Source organism: Neofelis nebulosa, chromosome 2 (assembly GCF_028018385.1).
Source record: "Neofelis nebulosa isolate mNeoNeb1 chromosome 2, mNeoNeb1.pri, whole genome shotgun sequence".
Lineage (NCBI taxonomy): Eukaryota > Metazoa > Chordata > Mammalia > Carnivora > Felidae > Neofelis > Neofelis nebulosa.
Genome location: NC_080783.1, coordinates 202,324,136 through 202,340,610, shown reverse-complemented (window position 1 = coordinate 202,340,610; position 16,475 = coordinate 202,324,136). Strand labels below are relative to the sequence as shown.

At 42.7% G+C, this 16,475-nt stretch overlaps 1 protein-coding gene and 1 long non-coding RNA gene across 3 annotated transcripts in view; one reads left to right on the top strand and one right to left on the bottom strand.

The window, feature by feature from the left end:
- The window catches only part of ARID1A (AT-rich interaction domain 1A), a 70,656-nt gene that overhangs the window by 6,441 nt on the left and 47,740 nt on the right, over nt 1–16,475 (top strand). The window lies entirely within an intron of this gene.
- Nucleotides 13,375–13,884, bottom strand: LOC131505211 (uncharacterized). Its single transcript, XR_009258312.1, has 2 exons — nt 13,785–13,884; nt 13,375–13,564 (listed from the first exon to the last, which is right to left on the bottom strand). It is a non-coding gene; the product is annotated as an uncharacterized LOC131505211 (long non-coding RNA).

Sequence of the window (16,475 nt, the reverse complement as noted above, 5' to 3'; positions counted from 1 at the left end):
CAATATGTACCCAGGAGGTTTCTGTAGTAAGATGTAAACGGCTCTATAGAATGTTTGACAGGCAAATTAATAAACAGTTTTCAAGCAAAGATAATGCTAGTCTGTTCTCATGTGGTGGAATAAAATAACTTTGGAGGAAAAGAGATGTGGATAGGGAAGAGGGTAGTACTGGGGGTGTGGAGGCGTGGATGGAGGCTAGGAGAGATGATCTAAAAGAGACTGGAAGTGAAAAGACGCTGCTACGCTGGAAGAGAAGCCTCCATGGTCCTGGGTCTAGGCGTAGTTCAGGGCACAATGGAGCCCCGTTCAAAATGGATTGCAGTTTCAGAGAGAAAATAAACAGAAGTCTGGAAAGAAGATCCTAAGTTTCAATAGTGAGGTAAGTGTGCTCCAAAAGCTTGGTTTATGAGACTTTGAGTTTTAAAGCCTTGTTCTTTTGGAAAGGTTTTGTAGTTTGGTGAGATGTTTCTAGGGTTGGGTTTGCATTTTTGGAATACCAGAAAGGAGAAAAAAAGATACTGCAACTTCAGCGTCGTCCTCAGCCTCTGGCTGTCGCTCTCGGAATTATAAGCCCGCTTTAAGGGTTGGGTTTATTTGTACAGTTTTTACTGGATTTCTTCTGTGCATCATATATATATATATATATATATGTAAATATATATATATATATATATATATATATATATATATATATATATATATATTAATGCTCCCAAGTTCCTGGGTTAGTACAAAGTCCAAATGTTTGGGGACTCACTAAATCCTGCCTGAAGGGTTATATGGATAGATTCAATCTTTGTTTTTGAAATTGCCATTTTAGGATTAAAAACATTTCTGAGTTCCTTCAGTGAAACATTCTTTTTGTGGAGGAAGAAATATTTTAGAAGTATTTTAGCTGTGTGCCTGTGGTACTCTGGTTTGGTAGCCTTGTGAGATAACCAGATTTATCTTCTAAAAATCTCTTTTTAAACAAAATCCACTGACTCTGACACCGCTTTTCTTTACAAGAAGTGTTTTTAATGTTTATTTATTTTTGAGAGAAAGAGACAGAGTGTGAGTTGGGGAGGGGCAGAGAAGGAGGGAGACACAGAATCTGAAGCAGGCTCCAGGCTCTGAGCTGTTAGCACGGAGCCCGATGCGGGGCTTGAACCCACAAACCATGAGATCATGACCTGAGCTGAAGTCGGACGCTTAATTGACTGAGTCACCCAGGTGCCCCAAGAAGTGTTTTTATAGACCAGAGTCCTGCAAGTGTCTTTTTGATTTAGCATAGCAGTAAGGAATGTGAATGTCATTATGGCCCTGACCATAATTTTTAGGTTCTGCTGACTTACCAAAGGCTATCAGCTTGTTTTAAAACAAAATTCAAAAACTTGCGTTGACACAGACAGTGGTTGCCCAGGCCTTTGTCAGTGTGGTGGTAAGGATATTAGAACATGAGGCTCATTGCTGAGAGTATAATTTTTAGCTCAGGGGGATTTGGAGATTCAAATGGAAATAGGAAATAGCCCTATGTGAACACACCAGTTAGATATTAGGAAGGGACTTAAAAGAGACAGTATCTGCTTCAGAGGAATTTCGTTTTCTTGGTGAAGCATGCTTATGTGCATACATCTGGAAAACTTGCAAAGCAGGGTTTTATAAATGGGTATAGACCAACCTAAGTGTATGGGCTGAAGGAATTCCAGAATAAGGAGCAATCAGAGTTGGGCAAGGTTAACCTGGGACAGCTTTTCAGAGGCAATGATTTGTGAAGCTTAATGTTCAAGAGGGGGAAAGTTAAAATATTAATTTGCCTTTTCATACCGCTACTCTGAGTTCCATGGGCTTTATAGAATCCAAACTACACAACCCTCCCCAGACCTGTACTTGTCTCATTCTAGTGACTTTGAGAATTTGGACTGTAACTGTAAAATTCCGTGAGAGTGGTTCCAGGGTCTTAGTGGTTCTTGTGGTTATGTGGGGCCTTTAGTACAACCTGCCAAGTTCTTGGCCAGTTCAGGGGCTCTTTTGTAGTAATTTCGGGTTTGGAAGGTTGTGTCACCTTCAGAGTTGTGTGCCCTGGACAACTCTGCAGTGACGGTGGTTTAACTTTGGTTGGAGAGCCTGTTTTTCTTCTTCTTCTTCTTTTTGGTAGAGTTAATTGAGTTTTTTTAAGCAAAACAAGAGTCGTGAAGTACCTGTCCAGACACTTAGGCTGCTGCTATTTCTGAAGAGTTGGGAGCTGTGCTGAAGCTGAGTTGCTTGGATGAGACCTTCTATTGAGGGTTGATGGGTGGATAAGCCTGCATGTACACAGTTTGCCCATCTGTTCACAGAAATGGCCTTTAATATTGTTTTTGATTAGGTTGGCTGTGGCCAAGAAGCTCATAAATGGTGCAAACACATGCTTATTCCTTATGGGAGCCTCTGCAATGTAGTGATTTTGGTTTCTCTTTACCTGCTGATCCATGTGTGATTGGAACACACATGATTTCTGGCACTTTTCAAGGACTGTAAGTGGATGCTTTAACAGCTGAAAATGCATAGAGAGTCCAGTGCCAGGCTGCTACAGGGCTTTCACCTGGAAGAGAAGGATAGGTTACACTGTTCCAGAATACAAGTACGGAGTGGAGTCTTAAATACAGATTCTAGTTTAGAAAATACTCTGGCATTTGGCAAAGCAAATTTCCAGTAACTCAGAATTAGGGCACAGTGGTTCATCTGCCATGGATAGCTGGTGACTAGGGGCTTGAGATGAACTCCTTAGTCTGTCTAAGTTTTAGAGGAATCCAAGTTAGGGTGAATGTGGAATTAACTATCTTGAGTATTCTTCCCTGAAATTGTGGTTCTCCCCCCCCCCCCCCCCCCCGCCATTCAAATGGATGGAATTAGTTTTTGTTGAATGTAAAAGGACATCTGAGTGAACTTTCATTTGTTTTTGTTAGTCATTTATGCATACTAGAAGATAGTCTTGGGACAAGTTGAGTCTTTATTTACCAGTGGCTTCTGCATTTTCTAAGGGTGTACTGCAATGAGCAGTCTAATGCCAAGAATGCATTCCAACATGCTGCAGAGTAGGAAATTTGATCCCTAAAATGTTGACTTAGTGTTGGTTATGGTACATATTAGAAATCACCCAGTAATCCAGGACAGATTTTTGTCGCCCTCCAGGAAGTTAATGTTGATATGAAATACTAAGGAGCTTGGGGCACTGGGGCTATGGGCTCTGCAGGCCCAGAGTGCTGCTTAAATTGCCACCCATATGAAGAGGAAATGTGCCATGTGCTTTTTTTCCTCTTCTACATTTGGGCTTCCTTATGGCTTCGTTGCTTCTGGGTTCCCAAGTCTGCAATGTTAGATATTAGACTTCCTCCTCCCTTGGCACGGGCACATTTATGATTTTCTGTGGCTCATCACCAGCAGCCAAGATTTTTGTATGCTTTTTCCCTCTTAAACTTGTTAGCTTTCAGCTTGCTTGTTTATAGACATCTCTGTTAAAAGGAACTCCCTGCTCAAGATCTAGCACCAGCATGACTGCAGCAGGGGAGTTTAGGGGTTGGTGTGATACCAGTCATTTAAAAACCCATTTGCCGTGTACTTTGTGTTTTTTATTTTGCCTCCTGTTTCCCTTGAGGTCACAACTTGCTTGCTGGGCATGAGTGCATCTGGGTCCAGCTGTTTACTCTCAACTGACTTATGCCGGTGTACTTTAAGAAAAGTGTGAGTTCAGCCACGTGGTAGATGATTGAAGTGCATGGCTGCTTCCTTTTAGAGGAAACAAGTATGTGTTCGGCCTCTTCTTGCACAGTGATTTCCCCCTCTCTCTGGGTGGACCTTATTATGGCTTTCTCTTGTCCTTAGCGAACAAGTCACCTAATACTGGGAATTAATTGCTGTTTGTTGCTGTGTCTTGCCTGGTGCATACAGATGGCTTTCTCTCTTTTTTCCTCTGTTACGAAGGTGGTAGAGTTCTTGGGTTGGTCCAACAGTGGTAGACTTCTAACTTTTTATCTGTTTAGGAATCTGATTGCCAAAGATAATTCTACTATAAAGGATTGAGGGAACAATTCTATAGGTAGTTTATCCGTAACTGTGTCCTGGGCTACGGATAGGCTGAAAGCCTCACTGAGATCCAAATTTTCAAATGATGGCATGTTGAGGGTGAGTATTAATGATAGCAACCATGCATTTGAGCACTTACAATGTGCAAGCTCTATGCTGGGTCTCTCCATGAATTTACTGATTTAATTTTCAAAACCATGAGAGGTGGGTTTCTATTGTTACTCCTCCTACTTTACACATGAGGAAACAGTAAAAATGAGAAATTTGCCCTAGGGCAATATGCTAGTAAAAGGTAGAGTTCTGATATGAATCAAGGTTTGTCTGATTCTCTAGAGTTGTAAAGTAAAATACTAAATTTGCTTCTCTAAAATAAATGTTTTAACACAAAGGCTTATTGGGACATTATTTTTGCAATGGCCCAGACCTCTTAAATGGGGTGAAAGACTGAAAAGTTACAATTTTACATTATGCCTAGATTTCTGTCCATTTAGAATTTTATTTAAGTTTCTGATGAGTGGCCATGTGATCCCAGTGTAAGAGTTGGCAGCATTTGGTCCTCAGGCCACTTTCTTTTCGGGAGGGGTCTTTGAGAGTGTTGGTGGGCTGGGGGTGGGTGGGTGGTGGATTGAGGCTCAAAAATAGACTTCTTCACTTTGATCTAAGTGAGAGTAACTTGCATTACAAAAATATTTGCAGAGTGATTTTACTTTCTATGACTTGGAGCACTTGCAGGAGAGGCAAAGATTATTGTCTTAATTTCCACTTGGGGAAAGTGAACACAAAGATTAAGTGCCTCATACAGAGTTTCCTAGAAGAGTCAGCTCTAAAACCAATGTTTAAAGTTCCCTTAGGCTGTGTGACTTTAGGCAAGTCACTTCTCTGAATCTGTATCCTCAACTGTGTAATGAGGAAAAGTATACCTTGCAGGCTTCAATAAATATTAATGAGATATGTGAAAATACTATTATCAAATAAAATTTGAACATGACTCCTGGTTGGTAGAGGCCCCTGCTTGAGAGGGGGATAGTATTGGTGGTTAAAGACTGTTGTTGATCTTCACTGAATTAAAAGCTAGTTGGTTAAGTGTCTGACTCTTGATTTCGGCTCAGGTCCATGATCTCACAGTTCGGGAGATTGAGCCCCATGTAGGGCTCTGTTCTGACAGCATGGAGCCTGCTTGCGATTCTCTCTCCCCCTCTTTCTCTGCCCTTTTCTCCCTCTCCCTCTCAAAATAAATCAACTTAAAAAAAAAAAAAAGCTATCCCATAGTTTTTAGCTGCATCTAAGTTATATTAATACTTAAAAGAAAAAAACCAACAAATTTTACTAAGTACCTGTTGTCAGTTTGAGAGACAGATTTGTGCAGTGGTTCTCCAGGGGATGGGGAGTGGGGGGTCCCTAACCATTAGCCTCAGCATTACCTGGGCCCTGTTTAGAAATGCAAATACTCATCTAGACCTACTGAATCCAAAACTTTAGCATTGTTTGAACAAACCCTCCAGGCCATTGTGATGCAGGCCCAAGTTAGAACTACCGGATTTATGCATCTATGCTCAACTGGGCTAGAGTCCATCAGAATTACCTGAGGGGCTTCTTCCAGACTGCACCATAGGCTAATATTTCAGATGTATGTGTTTCTCCCAAGATGTGAAAGAGTTACTGGATACAGAAAAGGTTAAAAGTGCTTGGGGTTGGGGGAGAAGAAAGGAAATACTTTTGAGATGGATCTTCTATTATGCAGTAATGATAAACTCTAGTGACAGAAAATGTCTGTTTTCTTTATAGGGCTTGGGGACTCCCTGCCTTCCATTTCTCTCTCTCTTAGCTCTTTGGTGACATGTAGCATGAGGATAATCTGAATCTGTGGTACTGGTTGTTTGATGAAGGTGGAAAAGATAATTTTAGGATGGTGACCTGTGGTCTCCAGGTATGACCAGCCAAGTAAATTGCTTAAGAAAGTGATTCTTGTAGATGCCAGTTTGGAAAGCTTTAATTAAACACCATGATGTCCCTTCTGCTTATGATGGCTTGTGATCTGAGAACAGGACCTTCAGTGATCTGCTGGTCTCTCAGGTCATCCTCAAAGACCTCCCTCCCACTCTCACCTGAGCCCCAGTGGCTAGCCAGTTGTACTGTGATTTTTCCTTTCCTTGTGTCTCTTGTCTTAAAGTCCTAGCAAATAAACCCATTAAGTCAACTCCTGACAAATCGCCCATCTTTGAAGTAGATGATGTCTCTCTAAGGGGTGGACATTTGAGCCAAGACCTGTCCCTAGTTGTATGTAATAAATAATGATTGTACTTGACCCAGAAATGGAAGTTAGAGAAATGGTCAGATAATAAACAGTAACCATGCAAAAGACCTAGTGGAGAACCAGTGTTCTGGTACACCTGTGCTTTCTGAAAACCTGATGTGGTTTCTGTATCGTCCCCAATACAAGCAAGTTTCCTTGTACCAGGCCTCTTTTCCTTCCTGCCTGAGGACTGAAGCGGAGATCAACTGTGACCCGGCTGCAATGAAGGCTGAGGCTTTCAGGAGGCAGTATGCTGACAGTTTGATCTGGGATTTAACATTTGTATGCACAGACAAAAATTCCAGTAGGGAGTTTTATGTTCTTTGTGTGTGTGTGTGTGTGTGTTTTAAACTCATTTTGTCGTCCCTCTGCCTTATAGCTTTATTTTCTCTGTTCTTTTTTTTCCTCTTTTTCATTCTGTCCTCTGGTGTGTAACTCCGTTAGCAGAACACAGAGCACATGGAGGCCTCCGTAACTTTACCACACCAGAGCTGCTTAAATGTTTTTAAAAGTACTGGAGATGCAACTTATACCACTTTCAGATCAACAGCATTTTAGTAAAAATTCCTGGTATCTGTATACCTCTGTTGGAGTTGCCTGGCTAACTAGCGGCAGCCAGTGCCTTTATCTAATTAACAAACAGAAGTTTTCCTAAATGATCTCTACCTCTTCTGCTCTCTCTTCCCACTTTATTGCCTTGGTCTGGAGACTGTTTCTTAGCCCTCCTTGATCTGTTTTTGGGGTTGTGTTGGGACATGACAGATTTGTAACATTTTTGTTTTTCTTTCTGGTCTGTGATTTGAATTCTCTGCTTTCCCAGCGCAGCTTTGAATCGGCTTCTTTAAAACCCCTGCATAAAACCTCAAGTGACCAATATGCGGTCTCATTATGGTATTTTGGTTTAAAATAAAATGAGATTGAGATAGCTGGGTTCATCCACCCAGACACATTCACCAAAAGGAAATTCTGTGTGCCTTGAATAAAAGTGTATGAGCCAAACACACTTGGGGGTAAGGGGGTGAGGAAGAGATAAATTTTAGCTAGATTTGCATAACTTAGCATGCCAAGTACACATCTCAATTTGATTATACTGGCCAGAGATAACAAATAAAGAGGAGAGACAAATAAGCTTCAGAAAAGACAGCTGGTAACATCGGTCTGGTCCAATGTATTTCTAGTATAAATGATGAAGCCAGGGTCTCCTATACACATTTGTGTGAACAGTGGTGTAGAGAGGGTTGGTACCAATGTACTTTTGGAGCTTTGAAAAGAACTGGACAATTTACGGGACTCTTGGCTTTTCATTCAGGGAATTGTTGACCTTAAAAAAGCCTGAAGATTTGGAGGCACTATAATCTTAGTAAGGTTGGCTGTGCCCTGGGCCATTCTTTAACTTACTTGATCGTGCCTGTTACAGTTCAGAGTGAACTTAGGGGGACCAGGTGAGAGACTGGCATTTTTGGAAAGTGGTCCAAGGCAGCACTAGGAATTAAATAAACACAGTGGCATTGCTGCTGCTTCTCAGTGTCTTTACTGAAATACAGGACTTGATTGGATTGATGACAGACGGAATCTCCGACTGCATGTAAATCAAGTTCCTACAGCTCAATGATGTGTCACAGACACCTTTTATAGTACAGAAGGAGAAATTTTGGCAGGATGTAGAACTGTGCACTTAGAGAAATTTAGGATCTTTTTATATAACCCATGCAAGACCAGTCCAAGTTTGGAGTTATAGATAAAATAAAAGGAGTGGGGAAAAGGAGAGCTTTTTAAAGAGAAAGCAAATGAGGCCTTAAAGTTTTATGACTAGGAGCAGTTTTTGCCTTTGCCTTTTTTTTGTTTTTGAGCAGTTATCTGCAAAGCAGTTTAATATGGAAGAAGGAGGAGTATTTTAGAAACTAGGTCAGAAGTAGGTGTGATTTAGAAGTGTTATCTCTATTGAACTTTATTGAAAAGTTGCTGCGGTGGCTCAGTCGGCTGGGCTGACTCTTGATTTCGGCTCAAGTCGTGATGTCACGGTTAGTGGAATCAAGCCCTGCATCAGGCTCTGTGCTGACAGCGTGGAGACTGCTTGGGGTTCTCTCTCTCCCTCTCTGCCCCTCTCCCGCTTGTGTGCGCTCTCCCCCCCGCCCCCCAAAAATAAATAAACTTAAAGATAAGTTGCTGTGTACCCTCCTGGGTGAATCTCTGTAAGGTTACATGACCCTTGCCTCTCCGTGTATTCCTTAAGTGTACCATATGACTTAATGATAAACGACAAATGAGCAGGGCAGAAAATGTCTAAAAACTGCACCACTCAGTTGGGCTTGTGGTCCATCCACAAGGTCCTTTCCCTCCTAGAAACACCAAAGGGTGGTTTGTGGGAGGAAGTACCTTTTCCTGGTGTCAATCCATCCCACCTTATGTGGGTAGCAAGATCTGCCCATTGTTTTTAATTATTGAGCATATATTGGGATGCAGTATCCCAGCCGATCTTTCTTGCACACCATCAAGATTTCCTAGACTTTGATCATATTCCCCGTTTCTCAGTTTTGGGGATAATAACATTTTTTTGGCTCACTTAATTACCCAGTCCTGTTACTGACTTTGAAGCATACGATAGTGGGACTTGCCAGTGTAATAAATCTTAATGGCAGAACTTTTTTTTGGAAAACCTGTGAGTGCCTACCTTCCTTTTGCCAATTGCTTACAGTAACTCAACAAATACTTCCCGAGCTTCTACAATGTATCAGTCACTGTGTTGTGAACATGGGATTCATAATTTCTGCCTCCATGGAGTACTTTCTAGTGGGGAAAGATGTAAGTAAATAATCACAAATAACCATAATTAAATTGTAATAAGCACTGGAGGAGAAGTATCACATTCATTCAGTAAATTATCTTCCAACCATTTTTAAAAGTAAATTTTTATTTATGATTACCATGGCTACTGGGTGACTTTGTAATGTTGGGCTCTTGGGATGGGTACTGGCCAGTTCTGATTCCCTTTCCCTTCACTGCTCCAGGGTCAAGTGTTACAGGAAATTCTCCATCTAAGATTGGACTTGTAATGGGCTAGAGTCCATTGTTTCTCATCGAGGCTCTTCTTTGTGTGGAGATGCATTGCAGGACATTTGGCATCCTGCTCCCCAGGTAATAAATGCCAGTAGCACCACAGAGTTGATATGATAACCAAAAAAAGGCACTTGGATACATTTATTTCCAAACACTTCTCAGGGATTTAGTACTGTCCTGGTTGAAAACTATTGGGCTTTATTTACTGTCAGGATTCTTGGGAGGAGCTACTGAACAAATTCCTTTGGGAGAACAGACTGAAAGTAGATGGAGCTTGAAAACTGGACTCCTCAATCCTTTTGATGTCTGACTTGTGTGTTCTTGATTCTTAAGCATTTACTTTGAAACTTTGCTTTCAACCCATTCTGCTCTTCCTCTTATTGAGGGTAGAGAGAGAGAAGTAATGTCTGTTGTATGTATAGTTTATGAACTGGTACTTTAACGAGCATTTCACATACCTAATCACTTCAGCTGTCTCATATCTTTGTTAGGTTTTAATCCCCGTTTTACAGATGGCTCTGGTGCCAAGGGAGGTGACCTGTCAAAGCCTATACTTTTTTCTCTGTTTTAAAAAGCATAACCTTGGGACACCTGGGTGGCTCAGTCGGTTGAGCGTCCGACTTCAGCTCGGGTCATGATCTCACAGTCTGTAAGTTCGAGTCCCGCGTCGGGCTCTGTGCTGACAGCTCAGAGCCTGGAGCCTGTTTCAGATTCTGTGTCTTCCTCTCTCTCTGACCCTCCCCCACTCATGCCCTGTCTCTCTCTGTCAAAAATAAATAAACATTAAAAAAATTAAAAGAAAATAAATAAAAAGTATAACCTTAATTTATTTGATTGTTAGTTAACCTCTAATTGACCACTTTGGGTTTCTGGTCTGGAATGCATGGGGACCAGACCTTCTGTGTTCTGATTGCTAAGCTTTGTTTCTAGAAATTTGGGACTTGTGTAGGATGATAATAGCTAACATTTTGGGTGCTAGAGGATATAGCAGTCAATTAAACACACATCCACCTCTAGTTCTTCTAGACACATACCCACCCACTAGCTTATATATTCTAGTCTAGGATAGCAACATTAAACAAGATAAATAGTAAACCGTAGAGTGTTCTAGTGATACATGCTCAGGAGAAAGATTTGTCATGGACCAGGTATAAGAGGTGTGCAAGATTGAAATTTTAGATGGGTTCACCAGGGAAGACCAGATTAAAGTGTTATTTGATGTGAAAGAGAGCTAGACTAATACCTGAAGAAAGAGTACCTGGTGGAGAGATAGTGAGGCCAGAGCATATCCTGCTGGTTTGAGGAACAGTGTTTTGTTTTAATGTTTCAACTCACTCATTCAGCGCTGAGGGTGCTACTACTATTGTCTCTATTCTGTTGTTGCAGAAACTGAGAGACAGAGAAGTTGAAGGCATTGCAGGGCAGAGCTCGTAACCATTATGTGGGACTGGCCACCCAGGGCCAAAGCATTTCCTCTGCACCAACAAGGTTAGGAATTGCAAGGCCTCTAGAATTTCACTCTCTCTCTTCGACAGTTTTCCTACTTTTAAAGTAGGAAAGTTTGTTTTACACACAAATCTTTACCTTCCTGGAGCTTATATTCTAGTCTAGAATACAGATGGTGAACAAGATAAGTATATAGTACGTTAGTGATACGTGTTCAGGTGAACAAGATAATCCAGGGACCGGGTATAGGAATTTAGGAAAGCTTGGCTTTGACTGAGAATGCTGCTTATTTGGGAATCTGGGAATCTGAGGTGCATTCCTGATTGTTTCTCTGTTGGCCAGGCACTGCCCTCTTCAGACCCTTTCTTGGCTAAGGAAATTGGACATGTGCATCTGCGTTCTAGAGTCACTTGGTGCTGGAGATGGGAGGAGTTTGGGAAAGAGGGCATGTAGCCCAAATGCTCCTAGACTGGACGTGAGAATCTCCTGAGGAGATTCTTGGCCCTGTCCCAGAGCTGCTGATTCAGAATCTGGAGGGCAGGATTCCATTGTGTTGCTGAGGAAGTTAAGGTACAACCCGGTTAGTGCCTTGCCCCTCCCCACCCCCAGCTCACCCCAGGGAGTCAGTCAGAGAACTGGGATGGGAACCCAGGTGTCCTCTGAGCTTAGTACTCCTCACCATGTTGTGCTGCTGCCTTACTCTTGAGATTAAAATATTGTATAGAAGGGGATGTTGAATTTTGTCAGATGGCATTTCAGTTCCTGTTTAATCATCTTCTTGAGGCCTTACTGTTTTTAGAGCCCTGGGATTGAAGCAGTACCTAAAGAGGAATTCTTTCTCAAGAAGTTGTATGGTTTCTAGTGTTTTGGGGCACCTGGGTGGCACAGTCAGTTAAGTGTCCAACTCTCGATTTTGGTTCAGGTCATGATCCCAGCGGTCGTGGGATGGAGCCCCATGCATCGGGCTCCACAATGGGCGTGAAGCCTGTTTGGGATTCTCTCTCTCTTTCTCTCTCTCTCAAATTAAAAAAAAAAAAAAAAAAAAAGGAAGTTGTATGGTTTTCTCAGAGGCTTTTGTAAGTCGTTGGAAATGGGAGAGATTCGTTAGCTAAGTTTGGTCTTTCAAAAAAGTGATCTTTGTCATTTACAGAAGAGCATTTTCTGTGTGAAAGGTGGCTAATTGAAAGTGTTCTGGATGAGAAAGCCTTGATCATTTGTTAATAAGTTCATTAGTTTGGTGCTGTAGCTGCATTATTTGTAGGACTCTTTCTGGAACCCAGGAAGAAATAAAGAAAATACCAGCCACCTGGTTGTGGTTTTTCTGGCATGCCTCTTTTGGGTGGACAGCTGTGAGGTGGTTATTACAGTTGGCTCTCATAATCTGTTTGAGTTTTGCTAGATGATTCAATGACTCTTACCCCTTTGGTCTCTCTTTTTTTTCCTACCCTTAGTTAGCCTTCTCTGTTCATCTGATCTGGAAGGATGGAGCACAGTAGCCTGAATTTCTCTGAGCCAGGGAGAGAGGCACCTTGTTCTCTATCACTTTAGAGACAGGTACGGGTTGGAAGATCAAGTCTGATGTCTGGTTGCAGCCCCTCTTAGGGGTTTGGTCAGGCTGGTGCTTCAAGTGATGTCTTTGAAATGAGTTCTTACTTAGTCTGCAAAGAGGAGCATGCCCTAATCTTCTAGAATTGTTTCTGTAAACAGGGGCGCTTTGGTGGTTCAGTTGGTTGAGTGGCCAACTTCGGCTCAGGTCATGATCTCGCCGTTTGTGGGTTCCAGCCCTGCATCAGACTCTGTGCTGACAGCTTAGGGCCTGGAGCCTGCTTCAGATTTTGTGTCCCCATCTCTCTGTGCCCCTCCCTTGTTCATGCTCTGTTTCTCTCTCTCAAAAATAAATAAACATTTTAAAAAATAGAATTGTTTCTGTAAACAGAATAGGGTTGATTTTCATTGAGTTTGGATTTAAAAAAAATTGTTTTTAATGTTTATTTTTGAGACAGAGAGAGACAGAGCATGAACGAGGGAGAGGCAGAGAGAGAGGGAGACACAGAACCCGAAGGAGGGTCCAGGCTCTGAGCTGTCAGCACAGACCCCGACGCGGGGCTCGAACTCATGAACTGTGAGATCATGACCTGAGCCGAAGTCAAATGCTCAACCGACTGAGCCACCCAGGCGCCCCTGGGTTTTTAATTTATATTCAACTTGGACACTTGTGGAATTTGAAAAGATTTGGTTTTTAAACCTGTCTCTTCGGAGTGGTAGATGTTGGTAATTTCTCTCTCACCATAGGCAGATGACCAGTTTGTTTAGAATGCGAATGAACTAGAACTAGAATGAATTGTTTCCCATCTCTTGTAAAGTAGAAAATTTGGGGTATGATTCTGAGATTAAGAAGGATAATAAGAATCTTGGGCTGAGTGGGTTTGATTTCCTGGGTCAAGTGTTGGTATGTCTGATGAGATATTTTTCTTATCCCATCATCAACTTCAATTTAGCTTCAGAAAATCTTAATGACTCTGGTGAGGCCAATAGGAAGTTAAGGAATGTTTTATTGTCCTAGGTCACATAAACAGTAAGGAAACCTGTTTAAACGCAAACCCAAATGAAGGAAGTCTCTTTACTTTAGGAGGCAGAGTCTGGGGATAGAACTAAACAGATTTCTGGGCAGTTTCTCTTCAGTTGGAGTAAGGGTTTTTGAACAATTTTCAAAGCCACGAAATACTGGAAGAGTGAGTAAGAAAAGGATGAGGCGGCTTTGGATACAGATGTGTGTGGCTGGGGAGGGGAACACCATGAGAACGACTTTTTCTGGTTAACTAATGTGTACCAGGGTAAAAAGGGTGGTTCGTTTTAGGGGAGTCTGTTCTGTCCACCCTAGGATCCCAGTGGAGCCACGTGGAGCTCGCGGGAAGCTGAAAGCGTTGGTTGGGAGAGTCCTTACCTTTTATATTTGGCCCCGCCTGGAATGCTCCTCAACAGGGGAGGGTCCCGAACGGGAACTGGATCAACAGCTGCCGCCTGTCCCTGTAATCACAGGAAGCTGAGGCCGGGTGCCTTTGTATGGGAGCTCCGCGGCCAGACAATAGTTTGTGCTGGCGGGGCCATGTGGCGAGTCACGTGACCCGGGGCTGTTTTCTGCCGGGGTCCTTACCCATCTGTTCTCTCTCGGCTCTTTCTGGGTTATCAGGCGCCAGTCCAAGTCCTCCCAGGCAGCCAGCTTCATGGCCAGAGATTACGAGCACTAACCTTCCTGGCAGGGGCGGTGTGGCTTCGCGTTTATGCAGATTAGCCATGTGTTTCTCACTTCAAGGCGTTCCACAGGAAAAGCCTTTTCCTGTGTTTGGCTCTCAGTGGGCGGTTCCCAGCTTACTGTACTGGGACTCGCGAGCAGCAGGCGTGCACGAGAGGGATCACAGTACACTGGCCCCCTCCCATTCCACCTCCAGTGCTACGTCACCACAACACAACCGCTCGCGCTCTCATACTGTTGGTGTCATTCATTCGGTGCCAAGATTGCTTTAAAAAATTCCCTTGGCCCCAGTTCAAACAGGAGTACAGCTGGGATGTGTTAGATTTTAGGCAGTCTGCCCTCAATTTGAGATGAGTTATAAATAGCAGTGCCGACTTCCTTAACTACCGCTCTCTGAGGTAAAATGCAGGTTAATTACTGTGGGAATCAATTAGGGGGTTCTTTCGGTTAAAGAGCCAGGGATGCTTTTTTTTTTATTGTTATTATTAAAAGTCATACAACAAATCTGGCCAGGAATGAATTGAAAACACAAGGAGTAAGAAATAATATTTAAATGTCCAAATTCCAGGGTATGGCACCAAGTTTATACTGGCCCCGTCTAGTTGGCATTTAGGATGACAGAACAAATGGGAGGCAAGACTTCTGCTTTCTGATGGACACCGTCTCCGCAGCCCCGGCCCATCCATCTCCCCTCTTGTTCTTGCCAGTCTTGGGATACCAAATCTGGCTCCTTACGGTTGCTGCCTGGTCACGTCCTTTCTGCGTCTTTGGATTGAGACCAAAAGCCTGGAGCTTTTCTCAGTTGGACTTTCATTTCAAGAACATTGAGTTTGTCTTTCTTGGTGCCACTGCAACATGGTGTGATACATTTTGGTGAATAGTATCTTTCTGCCTGGAAGTTTGACAGGAGGCAGGGGAGGTGGGGGGGGGGGGGCTTCTCTGCTCTCTTCTCTATCTGTCATGGTCAGAAGTTGGAGAATTTGAAGTCCAGTTTCTTGTATCCCAGCAACCTGAGGATTGTTATGGCTTTCCTTGGGGTCAATAAGAAGTTGTAAGGGATCCCGTTAGCTCACTGGTCTGGAGGGGCATGTAATTCTTTCTGCTTAGGATAGGGGGACTCTATGCCAATGGACAGTCTACAACCTGCTAGAGGAAGGTCTAGCCTACTAGGCCTCCTTGGCTTTGATGCCCCTAGACTGTGTCTTTTAATGCATTTTATTTGACAGGCAGTTTGTCAGTAATCTGGAAAGCGATAAGTGGTGGATGGTGGTGGATTTTTTTTCTTATGCCTCTTTCCCCCCTTTTTTAATTTTTATGTTTTTATGAATGCAGGAGAATATATACAGCAAGGGGCCCAACTTCCCTGATCAAGGGGGCAGCATTTTCCTCTCAATTATGTGTCTTTGTGGCAGAGCCTCTGCTTTTGAAGTGTAATCATGGTAAAATCTACTCCTGTGGTTTCCCATTGAAAGGATTTCCTCTCCATCATTCCCAGAGTGGAATCTCTGGCTCTTTGCAGCCGGAGTTTGGTGTTTCCCATCCCCTGCCTCTTTCTTGGTGTCTGCAGACTGCTGATACTGGCTTTTCTGTCTTGCATGTAGTAGGGATTTTTCTGGCCTGAGATTGCTCTTTTCCAATAAAACTGATTAGTGATGATTTAAAGCCCCTTTTCTGTTATGAGAGATTGGAAGATGGCATTTCATCTATAACTGCAAATCACAAATCTTTCACAATGGTTTTAAATGTCACAAGTATGAGTTAGGTCCCGACTTACCTCCCCTTTTGATATGAGCAAATGTTTAACTTGGACATGAGATCGGAGTAATCAGATTGTTTGAACTGAATATATTTTAGTTTGCTAAACTGAATATTCTGTTGATTAGAACTCTTTGGTGAAGAGAGGAGGTCAGAAGTCTGATGTCCAGGAAAGGGAAATGTCTTAGTTTTATTTTTAGAATAAGAATTTCTTTGATTTGCATTTATTTTTGGGCTGCGAAGATTTCCTAAAGTTGATGGAGAGATCCTTGAAATGTTTATTAACTAGCCTCTGCTAAGTAGGTGTCCTCCGTTGGGGGTGCAGGACCCTAGATACGAGGGAGGAAAAGGTAACTAACTGGCCTTTAGCCTTTTGTTTTTAAGGAGTGGGTTTGGGGATGCCTTTGCAATTTTGAAGACCTCTCTGGTGTAGGATGGCGCGTAAGATTCTTCTCAGAAGTATACTTGTTTCCCCTTAGCTGTTTGTTCTACCCTGCCCTCTTTTTTCTTTCAGTTCAATCCACACTTTTTTTCTTCCCTCAAGGTCATAACCTGGTTTAGGGTATGCCCCTGACCCTATGGTTCGAGGGTTTGATCTGGACTTTCTCCCCATAGTATCCCCTGCCT